A 14,418-nucleotide genomic window follows, 5' to 3' on the forward strand; every position below is an offset into this window, starting at 1 on the left:
CTTCAGCGAGGCCCCATTCCCTTGCCTGGCTTCCTCCGTTGGCGACAGAGGCAGCCAGGCAGAGGAAAGAGCCTTTCCTCTTTCTCCTCCTCCTCTTCTTCTGCCTCCTTTTCTTCCTCCCCTTCTTCCTCCTCCTCTTCTTCTTTTTTCTCCTCCTCTTCCTCCCCTTCTTCTTCATCTTTTTCCTCCTCTTCTTCTTCCTCCTCTCTTCCTCCTCCTCTTCTTCCTCCCCTTCTTCCTCTTCCTTCTTCCTCCTTTTTCTCCTCTTCTTCATCTTCCTCCTCCTCCTCTTCTTCTCCATCTCTTCTTCTCCTCCTCCTCTTCCTCCCCTTCTTCCTCCCCTTCTTCCTCTTCCTTCTTCCTCCCTTTCCTCCTCTTCTTCATCTTCTTTCTCCTCCTCTTCTTCTCCATCTCTTCTTCTCCTCCTCCCCTTCTTCCTCTTCCTTCTTCCTCCTTTTCCTCCTCTTCTTCATCTTCTTTCTCCTCCCCTTCTTCTCCATCTCTTCTTCTCCTCCTCCTCTTCCTCCCCTTCTTCCTCCTCTTCTTCTTCTCCTCCTCTTCCTCCTCCTCTGCCTTTTCCACTCTTCCTCCTCTTCAATGCCCAAATATGCTGTTTGGAATGGGGGAGGGGGGGTGGCCAGAAAGGGAAGTACATTTCTGCCATTTGTCTAGGAACAATGCCAAAATGTCCTCCATTTTGATCATGCCTAAGAAACATGCATTTATATTAACATTTTTTTAAAATCGTCAATTTTTGGCGTGTCCTCCATTTTTAAAAAAATGTGTCCTCCATTTGAAAATTTTGCCCTACTTTTGTCCTACATTTGTCCCAGTTTGGAGGTCCAGAATTATGGCAACCCTACATCAAGTGCAACCCACCTACCCGAATACACATTCAAAGTGCAGCAGGTATATGTACCATGCTTTTCTATGTCCTTTTCTTCCCTAGATGAAATTTTCTGAGCACTAAAAATTGCATGGCAAAACAGGCACGGAGTCATTCAAGAAAGGAATGCCAGACTGATTTCTCTCCCACACACAGCTGCAGAATCAGAAAAACCATGTTCAGCTACAAAAGGAGTACAAACTGTTCAGGCCTTCTTTGCTGGGTGCATCAAGGACACCCAGAATGGCAGTACTCAGGGAGACTTTTTACTAAGTTCATCTACTGATTCCATGGTACATCTACTATGCAAGGTACCCTATAGTCAGCTTCAAATAGGCCTCGTGACTGGTGTTGGAGACATTCAAAATACAGCATATACAGTTGGTTGGATATAGGATCTGCCTTCTGTGGATGGAAGGGCCCAAATTACAAAAGATGCTTCCACCCAATCTGGGGTATCTCCTCTCCACCCCTGCACCATAGCTTACTCCATTCAGCAGGTCCCCTGAGCTGATCCTCTGCATTTTCACACATCTAGAGGAGCTGCTGTGGGGAAGGTAGAGAAGTCTTCTGCTAGCCTAGCCTAGAGCTTGTAAAAATTACTATTTGGAGCCCAACTTCCAGAATCCACCAGCCAACATGATCACTTTCAGGTCACTGGCCAGATTGCCTGTGGCATTCAGAGAGCTATAATGCAAAAAGTAATTTTGCCAAGCTTTCATGTGGTGCACACCTAAGTCTAGATCCAACTCAGTAACATCACTGAAAAGACAACAACCATATAAAACATCATAATGTTCCAGGATACTAACAGTAACTAATAAAAGGCCTAATTATCTAGGCCCAAATACCCTAAAGGCCCCAGATCTTGTCTTGGAAGTTATGCTGGGTCAGCCCTGGTTAATACAGTACTTGATGGGAGTTGTTGTTGTTAACTGCATCTCCAAGCCCCCCTATGCTTCACTGCTCTGCTAACTATAGCTGACCCTGCTTAGCTTCCAATATCAGATCAGAACAGGTTCCTTTAGGATATTTCAGCCCAGATTGGCTAGCCACTAGCCTAGAATCTGAAGGGAACTTCAGCACTCCTCCAGTACCTTCTACCCAGCCCGCTAGCCACTATCCTCTGGCAAAATGGAAGGCATTGGGAAAGCACTGAAGACATCACGTCAGCCTCCTCAGAACAGCAGTTGATGCCTGAGGTACCAACTTGTATTCTGTCACAGTTCGGGAGTCAGATCAAGAGTGTCATCTTAAACCTGCTATCCTTTTAATTTTAAAAACTGAAAGTCACATAGGCAGGTTTGCTAGATAGTTCAGCCTCACCTTTTGGAATACACTCTACACACTCAGCTGTGGAATACACTTACCTGAAAACAGGCCACATCAGCTATCCCAGCTATTATATGAAGAGGGATAGAAATGCTTCCACATGACAGTCATGATATTTAAGAACTGTTCACCCCAAAGGAAATCCTTATTGTGTGCATAAAGTTTCCATTGCAGAGCTACAAAGTCAACTATGGTTCTCAAATGCTCATGTTATAATAAATCTATCGCATCACTCTGTTGTTTTAGTTACAATAGACTGAAACTGTGGTCCATTTGGAGAGTCCTAGAAGTGGCTGATGCTGTGATATCTTGGCTAGAATCCTATTGGTGTCTTATATATGCATAAGCTCCCTTACACAAATAGCTTGACATTTTTGTCTGATGTGGAATGACTGCAGTCAGTTCTAGATTGCAAAAGTGAAGCTGTGCATGGAGTGCTATTGCACATGGATGTACATGAGTGCACATTGTCCATTTGGTTGTGCATTCAGCTCCATATTTGGTGTCTTGGTTCAGTTACCATTCAATTCAAAGGCTTTGCAGCACAATTAATGTTTCACTCCATATGTGGAGGTTTCTACCAGACAATCCTGATTAACTCACATGGAGTTTCCGCTACATAAACGCACTCCCAGTAGCATCCTAGGAAACCAGGGTGAATATTAATCCTTATCATCTCTTGGAAGCACTGTAACCTGGAGTCAGTGTGACTCTGAAGACCAGGGTTCAATTCCTGGCTCAGCCATAAAACCTCTAGGTGAGACTGGGCATGTCACACTCACCCTCAGGGGAAGGCAATGGCAAACCTCCTCTGAACAAATCTTGCCAAGAAAGTCCTATAATAGGTTCACCTTAGGGTTGCTGTAAGTCAGAAACAACTTGAAGGGAGACAACAACAACAACAATGTTGACTGGGGAAGGAGCGGTATGTCATTGGCTTTAATAAGTTACAAGGATTTTGTAGAGTCTTATTATGGGTTGCAAGAGGTATGCAACAGGGAAGGCCAGAATTTATATCTGTTTATCAATAACATCCACCACGTTCACCAGTTCCATTTCTACCTTGTGACATTAAGTTTATTGTGAACTTTCTCATATAATCAAATTCAGGGGATTGATCGTGGAGTGCCATATTGTCTATGACAACTATTAGCAACTCTCTAAGGTTTTCTGACAAAGCTGTTCTTCCAGCCTTATTTACAACTCACATGTATACATTCAACATTTGGCAACTGCACCATCGAGTGGCAATTTGTATGTGTAAATGAGCCAGTGCAAGTCAAAGAACACAAAGACAGAACTTCAAGATCATCTCACCTGTTCTCCTCAAATGCAATGCTTTGCAATGAAATCAATTCAACCCTGGGGGTGTGGGAGTTTTTTAAAATTATTTTCATTGATTTTTTTCGGCTGAAAATACTAAAAAAGAGGAGGAAAGAAAAAGAAAAAAGAGGAAAAAGTACACAAGATGTAACCATAGGCAAGGCAGACGTTGAAATTACTAGGTGAACTTGATGTACAAAAACAATGTCATCCTTCCACACTTCTAGAAAGCCCTAGGAGATCCCAGAGGACAACTTCTTTGTTGTACATTTCATAGAATCATAGCATCATATTTATTTATTTATTTATTTATTCTGAGTATTTATACTCCACTTTTCAGCCACAAAGACTCTCAGGGCATTTATAAATTGTTAATTGAACCATTCCATGCCCTCAGGCTTACAATCTAAATAAAACAAGACATATGGAGGAAAACAGAATGGCAGTAGTGGAAGAGGATTAAGTCTAGAAGATACTTAGTTCTTCTCTCATATATTTGGAAAAGACCCCAAGGGCCATGCAGGAACACACAATCTAAGCAGTCCCAACCAATGGTCATCCAGCCTCTGTTTAAAAACCAAAGAAGGAGACTCCACCACACTCTGAGCCAGTATATTTCACTGTCGTACAACTCTTACTGTCAGGAAATTCTTCCTGATGTTTAGATAGAATCTCTTTTACTTAATTTGAGTCTATTACTCTGTGTTATAGTCTCTGGAGCAGCAGAAAGCAAGCAAGCCCTATCTTCAATATGACACCTTTTCAAATATTTAAACATGGTTCATTTGTCACCCTTTAATTTCTTTTCTCCAGGCTAAACCTCCATAAGCCACTCCTCATAGGGCATGGTTTCCAGACCTTTCACCACTTTTTTCACTCTCATCTGGATATGGTCCAGCTTGCCATCATCCTTTTTGAATTGTAGTACCCAGAACTGGACACTATTCCAGGTGAGATCAGACCAAAGCAGAATAGAGTGGTATTATACTTCACTCAGGACCGACACTATACCTTTGTTGATGCAGCCTAGAATCACATTGGCTTTTTTAGCTGCTACATCACACTGTTGACTCATGGTCAGTCTGTGGTCCACTAAGACTTCTAGATCCCTTTAGCATGTACTGTCGTCAAACTAGGTGTGACCCATCCTATATCTGTGCAATCCATTTTTACTGTCCAAGTGTAGTATCCTACATTTCTCCCTATTGGAATGCGTTTTGTTAGTTTTTTGCCCTAGCTTTCTAATCTATTAAGGTCATTTTGAATTCTGATCCTGTCCTCTGGGACATTAGTAACCCTTCCAAATTTTGTGTCATCTGCAAATTTGATAAGCATGTCCTCTATTCCACCATCCAAGTCATTGATAAAGATGTTGAATAGCACTGTGCCCAGGACAGAACCCTGTGACACCCCAATAGTCACTTCTCTGGCAAATATGCAATAACCCAACAGATCTTGTAGTTCAGTCTCTCAGCAGCTACACAATATCCAGTGGTGAATTGCCTGAGGGTCTGGCCCAAGTATATACAACAAACTGATTTGCTTTCTGCAAATAGTCTAACAGAATAACCAAAGAGGGGGGGAAAGCATGTGTGGTATTGTAGGAGTAGAAAATATCCTGACCAACACACAAAGACAAGGAAAATACCACAATGTTCTTGAAACTAATAAAGTTACAGTTATCTCTCTGGCACATTGTTATGGGAAATCTTGGGAGGGGCTTGCTATTCAGCACTAACCAGAAAGGGGTGAGGTTCACTTTGATTGTGAGTAACTGGACATTCAGCAAGAGAAAAAATGCACTGCAGGTCATAAAATATGCAGTTGGTTCAGGGTACTCATGAGTGCCTCAATAAAATACCGGTGTGTTTTGACAGCCAGAAAAGGTAGCCTTTGAAATAGTGCTGCTATTTCACCACAAAACCTGCATAAGCAACAGTTTCCAGGTAATATTCTGCATTATTTAGAGTGGCCTACTGCCCTCCCTACAGCTAAAATCCCAACATTTGGTACGTGTATCATACCAGCCACACGAGGAAAAAAAACTTGGAGCATTACAAAAGTTACAAAAGAGGTACGGTGGGAGAAGGTTTAAACCCTGATTAAGGCATCCCTCCAGTGCCATCCCAAGATATTTTGCTGCCTGAAATCAGTAAGGAATAACACTCCTTCCCATGTTCATGAAGTCAAAGGGCATAATAAAGCCCTTTGACAGAAAATCCCTCAAACATAGGATTTGCCATTTCCAGATCATCCAAAACCCTGAGATTTCTAGGCCAAAACCTGAGACCTAGGGGTGGTCTCTAGTGATGCCATTAAGCATTATGTGTTAAGCACCCACTATATTTGCTGACAACTTGTCATTCAACCATGTACACTCAGAGAAAGACAATATTTTCCTGTTTAGGAATTAAGACAGAAATCTTAACTAAAGAGGCTATTCCCAGACCATGGTGAAATAAGGAGATTATTTCTTTTCACTTAGGGCCTGAACACACAAGCCAAAATAAAGCTGCTTCGGGTCACTTTGGAGGTATGCTGTTTAAATGACACATGCGTTTTAAGAGACTAGAAGCTGCACCAAAGCTGCGCACCAGTCCTTAGGACTGGAGCATGTCTTTAGCATGTCTTCTGGCCTCTTAGGATTCATGCAGCGTTTAAACAGCATACCTCCAAAGTGACCCAAACCAGCTTTATTTTGGCCTATATTACGCATGTTCCAGACAGGCCCCCAGTACGTACCAAGGGTTGGCCGAGGACGCAGCGTCCAATCAGGCCTCATCCCTAGTATGTACTGGGTACATCAAAATGGCGGCGCCCAGTACACATGGGCGCCACCATTTTGACGTGGTGGACGCTTAGCGTCTCCACATCGCGGCATGGTTATGATGCCGCAAGTGCGCCATTGGTTCTTTTTGCTGCACCAGGGAACTGCGCGGTTTGTCTGCTGAGGCTCCCTGGTGCAGAAAACACGGGCGCCGGCAGAGTGCCCCTTTTGGGCGCTCTGTAAAGCGCCTGTGTTAAGGAAACAGGATATGGAATATTTCATCTAGCCTATTTGTTTCTAGCAAGAAGGAAAATGCAGAGCAAAGTGGAGGGTGAGCCCTGGCTTATTAACAACTGAGAAGGAAGGAGGTAGCTAACTTAACAAAGGCGGGTTACAAACCGCCATAAAGTACGCGCTCCGCGCGTACTAGGGTTAGGAAGGGCCGTATTAGGGTTAGGAAGGTTCTTACCTTCCTGACGGCCCTTCCTCCCAGTACGCGCGGAGCGCGTACTTTTTCGCGGCGCCCATTCACATGGGCGCCGCCATTTTGACGTACTGGACGCTGTGCATCCAGACGTGTCGCGGCGGAAGTGACATTGCGAGGGCGCACTCCACCCCTCGCGGCGCCACTTCCGCGTTCCAAAAAGGAGCGGCATTTCGCCGCTCCTTTTTTGCTGCGCAGGGAAGCCTCGCGGTCTGGCAGCTGGGGCTTCCCTACGCAGCGAATGGCGGCGGCGGGAGAACGGCCCCTTGAGGGCCGTTTGTAACCCGCCAAACAGATGCATTCCATCCTCCATATTTGTGGCTTTAACTTCCTTGGATTTGATAATGCATGGATTCTCTCTAGGAATCTTTAGGTCCTCCAGCATGACTCTGCCAGATGTTTGCCATAGGGTTTCACTGGATGACCTAGAGATTCCTAGAGAAAACACTTTTCTAGGCATTTGTAGGTCCTCCAGCACAATTCTATCGTCAACCTCCAGAGACCATTGATCACAAAGTTGTGCAGGAGGATTCAGAAATTCCTAGAGAGATGTAAAATAAGTAGTGGATTGGTTTTTTTTATTTGTAGTTTTTCTATTTTCACAGGGTTCCTGTGTCCCTAACTCCAGCTTATGTAGAGGGCCCACCGTAGACACCCTGGAGAACCTTTTCAAGCTTTAGCAGCAAAGCCAATTGTAGCAAGCTGCTGCTCTGCAATCTGAGCTGGAGCTTTGTCCCCACAGCCTTTTCCTCTTGCCCACAGATGAGCCCACCAAAACTGGAGAACTTGCCACTGCATCTCCCAGCTGGTGATGACCCACTGGCGACTCAGGGACAGGCTCAAAATCCTCTTCCCATCCCTGGCAGGAAAACCACAATTGCTAATGTAAATAACTAACCATTCACTTTGCTTTGATTCAGTAGCAGCTGGTGGCTTTCAGGCCAGGGTTATATTCTGAACCTTAAAGGCGTTGTCCAAAGTGCTGACACTATTTTAGGGACTTGGTTCATCATCTCCCATGCCTCCTTTAAATTTCACATTTCTGGGTACCTCACAAATTCCTCCCCCCCCCCCCCCACAAAATCACCCATTAAAAAAAACTTTACTAAAACCATACAAAAAATTTTTTTTACTATGTTTTACTTTAAACTTTCTTGTGTTGGAAGATAAGAAGGCAATTTTAGTTAAGTTATTTTATGTCTCAGTTTCGTTTAGTATGGTTTAATTTATGGAAATGTTTGATTTAATTACATCACAAACTCTAAGGACCTCACTAAAACTACAAATCCTGTCATTCCTTAAGATGATGCCATGATAGGTGAAGTGGTGTCAAACAGCAACATCTATGATGAGAAGGTAATAACGTAAGTAGAACATAGCCGCCTTGAATCCCATTTTGGGAGAAGGAAGGAAGGAAGGAAGGAAGGAAGGAAGGAAGGAAGGAAAGAAAGAAAGAAAGAAAGAATCTTGTCAATCTAAACTGTATTAAGGTATCAAGTCATACGGAGAAATACAGTCACACAGCACTCACCCAAAGCAAAAGCCTCACAGATGAATGGCAGCTTTTCCCCATACTTTTACCCAGGTCTGTTCTTTCTTTATGCACCCTGAATGACCTCTACTACTACATGGACCTTTGGCTGCAAAACTCTTAAGGACAAGATTAACTCTTTAAATTCATCTTTTTTTGTTGTGATCCACTGCCAAAACTATTCCAATATGAAAGGCATTTTGCCCGCCTAGACAAAATAAGGAGTGCAAATTCAGGGGATTAAGGGGTCTTTTTGCATTGTTGCTGTGTCCCATCATGAGGTTTTCTTGGCAAGATTTGTTCAGTGGAGAATTGTTTGCCATGGCCTTCTCCTGTGGCTGAGAGTATGTGACTTGCCCCAGGCTGAGTTGGGAATCAAAGCCTGGTCTCCAGAGTCATAGTTCAATATTCAAACCACTACACCACTCCAACTATCCTGACTTGGCAAGGATCATCCCAATTAATTCTTGTCATCCCACTTTTTCAGCTGCCTTTAAAATGTTCTGGTTTCTTTCTCTTCCTCATACTTCCACCTTCCTTCTCAGCATACTTCAATTGTTGCAAGTCAAATCAAGCGTACAAAAGTAGTTTGGATTCAATTAACTCAGGAGAAAGAGGAGAGGAGGGGTCCAAGTCTTATCTTTCCCAGTAGGCTCAGGCAAAAGAAATCTGTGGCAGCCTCTCCTAGCATGTGTTTTCTTCCTCATTACCAGACTCCAACATTGTTTGACCATACATGTTCTGGTTTTCATCTGCAAAATGGTGGATAGCATTTGTTTCACCCTTTTCCAGCAATGATAAATGAGAGTGCTTACGAAGTAGAAGCAACACCCAAAAAAAAGTAAAGTAAAGAAAAACCCATTCTTTAAACCCATTTTTAAAAAAAGACATACAAATTCTGGTTCTGACACTACATAGGTGTCCCTTCCTCATAGAAAACTGGGCAGTGTGTAGCATACCCATGAAGGGGGAGGGTAGCAAGCCCTCCCAACCTATGTTGGAAGGGTCCTTGGAGCACCCAGCAACAAAGAAAGTTCAGAGTCCAATTGTAGCTCAAAATAAGCGTACCACCTTTATTCTCCGTACGGGATGACAGCTGCCTAAATGGCAATTCCAAGACTGTCACACCCAATTGTCTTTCTTCAAACCTTTTATACATTCAAAAATGCATAGTTTTAGCAACATCCTTTCTTCAAGTTACCTTTCTTAATAATTTCCAGAACTAGTTCATTGACTAATTCCTGTCTTCCTGCCTTCCTGACAAGTTTCCACAGTTCTGGTTAATCCTTCACAATCCCATTGTTCCTCTTTATCAGATTGCTTGGCCATGCTATGCTGTAATCATTAAACTGCCCAACTGTCTTTTAACCTTTTTAGATATTTGTTCCTCTCACCCATACTTTGAATGTAGGAGATTATAGCACCTGCAAATCCCACCAGAGTAGACGCTCATCCAGCAGCTCTTCAAAAATGGCAAGCTCTGGTTTTTGAAAAGCAACTGGATAAGCACAGCCTGGGTCCAGGCCGCAGATAGGCTGAACTCGCCCAACCTCGGCTGCATGCGATAACATCCGGTTTTGACTTTTCAGTCCCATGTCTATCCAGGCGAGATTTGCAGGTGCGATAATCTCCTTAGTTTGCAGCAAGTAAGCCAAGGGCAAAGGGAGGAAGTAGAAGGAGAAAAGAGAAGCAGGGACATTTTAAAGGCAGCTGAAAAAGTGGGATGACAGAGGATAAATTGAGACTGTCCCTGTCAGATCAGGACAGTTGGGGGGCATGGCCTAGGCTGGGGGCAGAAACCATGTGCCTCTTTGAATGCTGCAGGACCAAAACATCCAGCAACCCCAGCCAGCATAGCAAATGGTAAGGAATGCTGGAAACTGCATTCAACAATCTTTCAAGGGATAGAGTGCCTGAGTTCCCAGAAATTTTGGTTCAGATGCTTCCCGCTTGCTCTGCAGTGAGAAGTCAGACCAAGGTGGAAAAGAGGTGTAGCTGTGAGAGGCTGGATAAAATGAGAGCATTCCCACGAATAAATATTCTCCCCCCCCCCCTCCCAAAATGAAACATTTCTTCAGTCTTCAAATATGTAACATTGCAGTAACCTAAAACATCAGAAATACAATTTGGGCATCCAAAGAAAAGCAAAGTTATAAATAGAATGAGAACACAGCAAATGCAAGAGTTGTGGGTGTGAATGATTTTCAGTGCTTCACTGTCTGCAGTGCTAGGAATCTGGGGATTTAATTTAGGGGCCAGAATTTTTATTTGGAGGGGCAATGCTCTTATTTTGCCCTACACTGCCTCCACTGCCAACTATGCCATTGTAATTACACCAGTCAACAGGACTTTTGTATTGCAACATAATTATATCTTTGCAAAGTATTACTCAAGTACCTAAGGCTGCATCCACAATGCAGAAATAATCCAGGTTGGCACCCCTTTAACTGCTATGTCTCAATGCTGTAGAATTCTGGGATTTGTATTTGTAGCAGAGCTCTCTGATAGAGAAGACTAAGGCGGGATACAAACCGCCATTTAGTACGTATAGGATACGTACTAGGGTTAGGAAGGGGCGGTGCTTCCGCACCCCCCTAACCCTAGTACGTATCCTATACGTACAAGATGGCGGCGCACCTTCTACATGGGCGCCGCCATCTTTACGTACTGGATGCATAGCGTCCAGACGTGTCGCGGCGCCTATGACGTCGCGAGTCCGCGCCAGGCGCCTCGCGACATCATAGAGGCGCCGCAAGAAGAAGCTCCGAAATGGAGCTTCTTTTTTGCTCCGCGCGGGAGTCGCGCGGTTTGGCTGCTGCGGCTCCCGCACGGAGCAAATGGCGGTTTGTACCCCGCCTAAATGTCTCAGAAAAGGACAGTCCCAGAATTCTATAGCATTGGGCTATGGCAGTTAAAGGGGTGGCTTATTTTTGCAGTGTAAATACAGCCCTACAGTGACACCACACAAACAATCCACAATTAAACAACGAGAGAGCAATCCAGGGTCATAGAAGCCACAAGAAATATCAGATCTTCACATACGTGATCAGAGACAAAACCATAGAGACCCTAATGATGTTTCATGTTTATGTCTGATCCAGGCTCTTTGTCCTTATGGAAAAGCTTATGGCCCTTCTCACTCAAGTGTTTGACAGGGTAAAGGGCGGGGTTTTTTTTTTTGGGGGGGGGGTCATTAACTAATAGCAACTACACCCTTGGGATGGAAACTTCCCCCTTCCTTTGCTTAACAAAAATAATCACATTGATCCTTTGTTCTCCGGAAGTAGCAACAGCAGCCTCTTGCATCCTGCAAAGAGTGAAGCCCTGCAGGAGGACCAGATGAGGAAAAAGAGGCATTAATGATATATTAGCGCACCAAAGAATGTTGTTTTTCTTAGGACATGAAGTTCTGGGTTGGCTTTGATGTCGAGCAGTCACAGGAGGCTTGTGCTGAATACTGAAGGTTATATAAGAATTAGCGGGTTTTTTTTTTTTGTTCCTTTTCCTCCTCACCCCTCCGCTCTGTCTTCAAATATGTACTAAAAGTGTTAAACATCATTGTGTCTCTCCTGCCTTGTAATTGTTTCCAACAGACAAAGGAGGCAATAGAATGAGACACTCTGGACGAGAGGAGAGCTTCCCTAGATTTCTTGTTTCCTGAGATTTGGGAGATGGGTTAACCTTCAAAGCAAGGGTGAGTGAGACACACACACATCACGTCACACACTCACAATGAACACACACACACATACATTTCTGCCTTATTTGTATGCAGTCTGCATCCCCCTGTTAAAATTGCAAACATCTCTAGCTTCCATTTGAGAACACGTTAGCACCTACTTATTTCAGCTAAGAAGGAAAATTGGAAATAAACAGATGATCCAAACCAAACAAGAACAAATCGGAACAAATGCAAAGAATGTTAGGCATGCTGCTTACACGCTGCCCCATTTCCACATTTGATGGAAAGGGCATTATAAATAAACATTATTATATCAGTAGCAGCAGTAGTAGTAGTAGTAGCATTAAAAGTTCTTGGGAAGAAGTACTGATGGATCTAGTTAACTTTGAATGAGGCATGGGCTTAAATCCTACAGGCTATCCCAACTAGAGTAGACCCATTCAATGAGTTGCATTTACCTATAGCAATAGCAGCAGCAAGTACACTTCTGTACCTCTTATGAGTGAACTACCTTCCCCTAAGTGGTTTACATTGTGTAAGCCAAATGCCCCCAGCAAGCCGGACAATCATTTTACTGACCTACAAAAGGATGGAAGGCTGAGTGGATCTTGGAGCCCTTATCTAGGACCAAACTTACAACGTTGTGGCTGCAGAAACAACATTTAACCACTGCACCACCAGGGCTCCCTATCTACCTATGTGTAGACTCACTATTCAACAATTGATTGAAATAAGTGTTGTACAGATGGCTGGATCGGTGCCGCAGCAACCACATGCTGCAGCACGGATTCGGCCTCTAGCAAGCACAAAAAGGAGCTGGAAAAAAATCTCCCTTTTGCACCCTCTAAAGAGTGATTTAACCACAACTGCGCGGCGTGATGATGCCCTTTCAGTGCTGTATCGTCTAGATGCAGCACCAGGGCCATGCCATGATGCCACACACCATCTAGAAGGGTGCACAGCATCATGACATGATGGGGCGGAGTCATGGCATCACCATGCCGATACTGCACCGTGGCTCTGCCTACAGGCTGGCACAAAGTGCTGGTCTGTATAGCCCCTAAGTTTATTCAACTTCAGATTAAATCACAGGATTTCAATCACAGGCTAGAATCCTCTTGAAGGTTTATATCAGTGTATTGTTCTCTTATGCTAATGCAAGGCACTTTTTTGAACTGGTGTACAGCATACAGACCCAGTGTGTTGCAGTAGTTTGAGTGCTGGACTATGGAGTTTATCGCATGCAATTTTCACGCTGACCTGGGCACGAGATGGGATTGAGCTGAAAAAGGTTAAAACTGATTTTACCACATGCAAAATTGCTTCTGTGCTGCCACCCAACCATCACTCGTCCTCCAGCAGTGCTCTGGCAGTCGTTTTTGATACTAGGGAAGCTTTCCGTAATATCAAAATTGGCCACCATAGCACTGCTGGAGGACGGGTGATAGTCAGGCAGCAACGCAGCAGCAATTTTGCATGTGGTAAAATCAGTTTTAACCCATTCAAGCCCAATCCCATTCTGTGCCCAGGTCGACATGAAAATTACATACAAAAAACTCCTAAGACTCTGGAGGCCAGGGTTTGAATCTTCACTTGGCCATGGGAACCCACTGGGTGACCTTGAGCATGTCATATTCTCTCAGACTCAGAGGAAATGCAAAGGCAAACCCCCTCTGAACAAAGCTTTTCATTGCTATCTGAGAGAATGTGACTTGCCCAAGTGGATTTACACTGCCGAGTTGGGATTTGAACACTGATCTCCAGAGTTCTAATCCAATGCTCAAACCACTACACCATGCTGACTAAGTCTTTTCTTAGCTCTCTTTTTTAAAAAAAAACAGTTAAAATGTCATACAAACCTAGGAAAGTGACTCACCCCATTTATATATGCTTACCCAAAGTCTGAGGTCTGTTGGAAGGGGTCTCCTCTATATCTCATCACTCAAAACAATATGCTGCGGGAGCATGTGGGAGATGGCCTTTTCTGCTTTGGCACCCCAATTATGGAATATCTTCCTCTTAGACGTCAAATTGGCAGCGAAATTGTTGTCATTCTGGCACCAAGAGAAACATGACCATTCACTAAACCCTTTAGAACCTAACAGGTTTTTACACCAATCCGGACACATACATGTTTTTTCCATCATTTTAAACTATTATTATTATTATTATTATTATTATTATTATTATCTCGCTTTCTTCTCAAAAAATTGGGACTCAAAGGGGCTCATACATAAAAATTGGAACTCAGGGGGGCTCACAATGAAATGTAAAATACAATTAAAAACATACAAAATGTTCAATTAAAATAAAGATGTTTACATTAATAAAACAATTCAGCCTCATGTTAAAAGACTGTTTGTTTTTTGTTTACTTATCTATTTTTTTCATATATGCTGCCTTTCTTCTGGAG

This window comes from Sceloporus undulatus, chromosome 1, assembly GCF_019175285.1.
Source record: "Sceloporus undulatus isolate JIND9_A2432 ecotype Alabama chromosome 1, SceUnd_v1.1, whole genome shotgun sequence".
In the NCBI taxonomy this organism is placed as follows: Eukaryota; Metazoa; Chordata; class Lepidosauria; order Squamata; family Phrynosomatidae; genus Sceloporus; species Sceloporus undulatus.